Source organism: Piliocolobus tephrosceles, chromosome 2, assembly GCF_002776525.5.
Source record: "Piliocolobus tephrosceles isolate RC106 chromosome 2, ASM277652v3, whole genome shotgun sequence".
In the NCBI taxonomy this organism is placed as follows: Eukaryota; Metazoa; Chordata; class Mammalia; order Primates; family Cercopithecidae; genus Piliocolobus; species Piliocolobus tephrosceles.
Genome location: NC_045435.1, coordinates 51107925 through 51111079, shown reverse-complemented (window position 1 = coordinate 51111079; position 3155 = coordinate 51107925).

Here is a 3155-nt window from a genome sequence, read left to right as displayed (position 1 = left end):
AAAACTAACTGCCTGAGAAGCAGATTTGAGAAAGCAACTGAGTCCTGATGACATCTTGAGAGGCCCTGGATCCAGCTGTGCCTGAAGCCAACCAGTTTACATTTCAGTTATTGAGTCAATTTCCATCCCTTTTTAATTGCTTGAGTTCAGCTTGTCACCTGCAACTGCAATATTTCTTATCCAGTTAGTAACACTCTTCCACATACACACATACCCATCACACACCTTACAGACCAAACAGAGGAACCAAGCTTGTCCCTAAGCACGGGTTTACCTACTCACCTCAAATCTAAGTTGTATTTTTCTGAGTTGTTTTGTGCTTGACTGTCAATATTTAGCTTTCCTTGTATGGTACTTTCTATACTAAGCTTGTCTGGCTTGCGGGCTACATGCGGCCCAGGGCAGCTTGGTATGCAGCCTAATACAAATTCATAAACTTTCCTAAAACATTGTTTTTTTTGTTGTTGTTCATTTGTTTTTTAGCTCTAATCAGCTATCATTAGTGTTAGTGTATTTTATGTGTGGCCCAAGACAATTCTTCCAATGTGGCCCAGGGAAGCCAAAGGACTGGACGCCCCTGTTCCATACCATGATCAGCAAGTAGACATTTGCGGTGTCCTAAATGGTATCAGGCGGTAAGTCCAGGTGGATGAAGAGATGCAATTCTCATTTATAGCTTGGCCCAAATTAAACTCCAAGAAATACACACAAATAAGCACTGCTCCCTAAACCTGTGCAGTGGTTCTGGAAAGAGCCTACTAAAACAAACTTGGCTTTTCCTTTTGACTTGCTGATGCCAAGGACAGGTCTGTGCATTTACTACAAGTACAATGGGGCAGGAAAGTCTCACACACAGTTTTTTTTTTTTTTTTTTTTTGAGATGGAGTTTCACTCTTGTTGTCTAGGCTGGAGTAAAGTGGCATTATCTCGGCTCACTGCAACCTCTGCCTCCCAGGTTCAAGTGATTCTCCTGCCTCAGCCTCCCAAGCAGCTGGGATTACAGGTGCACACCACCACACCTGGCTAATTTTTGTATATTTAGTAGAGACGGAGTTTCACCATGTTGGCCAGGCTGGTCACACACATTTTAACTACCCACCTTTGCTAACAAGGGAAAAAGGTAAAACCTTGTGTGAGTGAAGAGGCAGACTCAAATGCTCCTGATGCAGAGGAACGAGGTGGCTACCACTCAATCACCAATTACCATTTGCATGCTACCCAGCCTGGACCTTTCCAGGGCATACTGGACCACTCCCCACTTCCTTAGGGTGCAATGAATTGCAGACAGTTTAATCCATGGGCTTTTGCTGATTCTGTTTTCTCTGCTTGGAATGCCCTCCACACAGGGGAAGTCTTTCAAGACCCAGGTCAAAGGTTAGCTCCCCTGTGAACACTTGTTCCTTTTATAGCTGGTGTAAGCAGCCATTTTAACTATTGTTAAAGGTCAGGGTTTCTTAACTTGGGTCTGCGGGTCATTATGAATAAGCTTTAGAGGGACGTGTGCGTGTCTATGCCCACATATGTTGCTCTGGAGGCCAGGGTCAGAGATTCCAGATTCTCAGATTCGGTGACCTCAAAAAAAGGTCTCTTTTAGCCAGGCATGGTAGCTCATGCCTGTAATCCCAGCACTTGGGGAGGCTGAGGCAGGAGGACAGCTTGAGCTCACAAGTTCAAGACCAGTCTGGGCAACATAGTGAGGTACCATCTCTAAAAAAATAATTAAAAAATTTTAAAAAGCTCTTATGTGTCTCTCTCTTGTGAGCTGAGGGCAAGGTTCACATCTCTTTCATCTTAGACTCCCCGCACTGGTCCAAGATAGACAGTCCTAACTGTTGGCAGAAGGTTGTCAGTGATGTACAGAGGCAACATTTTCACAGGCAAAGAAAACAGGATGGTTTAATTTGTGGAGTCAAGAGTCGTTTGTTCTTAATTACTGCACTCAACATGCAAATTATATTCACCTCTTGGTACAGCAATGGCACCCTGTCACTTCCCTGGGACCTTTAATCCAGACGGAATTATTCTTGGGCCCCTTATCCATGTGTCTACCAACAACTGCCGTCTCTCCCTTCTTACAGCAATGTGTAAATTCTCCTTCGTTCCCAGCAACTGGGAAGTGAGGTCCTTCACCCAAAGGAGTATCCATTTCCAGTATCGCACCGATTTGTCAATGGATTTGATAAGATTTCATATACTGACATCCAGATCAAGATTTTGCATTATTTATGGCTGGTCTCTGATGATCCCAAAGGCACTTTAGAATCTGGCAGTGCCTCAGGGTCACTGATTTTCGCTGGGCAGAATTAAGTGATATAGAAGGTTTGCCGAGTCTGTCCTGGCCCTGGGTATTCACTCTGAAGAGAGTTTATTTGAATAAGGTTTTGACATATTTGGTCTCTATTCTATGTAGGCTCAAAATGAACAATACAAGGAGATTCATTTTGTTCATCCATAGTTTCTAAACCTTTGGTAGTGGAAATGGTTTACTTGTGTAAAGAAAGTTAACAATACTAACAAAACTAATGGTGAAACACAGGGTGTTTGGATCCCAAGGAAACAGGAGTTTACTGTGGCCAGATGTCAGACTGACTGCACATAATCATTAGCTATAATTAACAATGCTTCCTCCAAAGACTGGGCTTCTGTCAAGATATATATATATATATGTATTTTTTTTTTTTTTTTTTTGAGACGGAGTTTTGTTCTGTCTCCCAGGGTGGAGTGCAGTGGTGCGATGTCAGCTCGCTGCATCCTCCGCCTCCTGGGTTTAAGCAATTCTCTGCCTCAGCCTCCTGAGTAGCTGGGATTACAGGTGCCCACCACCACGCCCGGCTAATTTTTTTTTGTATTTTTAGTAGAGACAGGGTTTCACCATCTTGGCCAGGCTGATCTTGAACTCCTGACCTCGTGATCCACCCGCCTCAGCCTCCCAAAGTACTGGGATTACAGGCGTGGGCCACTGCGCCCGGTCAAGATTTTATATATTATCAGTAGCTTGAGGTTTCCCCCTTTCTCTGACTTTCATTACTAAAGTCACCAAAAGGAACATTTACAACATTTTAAAAATAACAAGTTGCCCAGCATACTCCTATTTCCTCTAGTTTCAAACATAAAGGGGAACCCAGCCCAGACAAGAACAAGCCTTGCTGCATGCC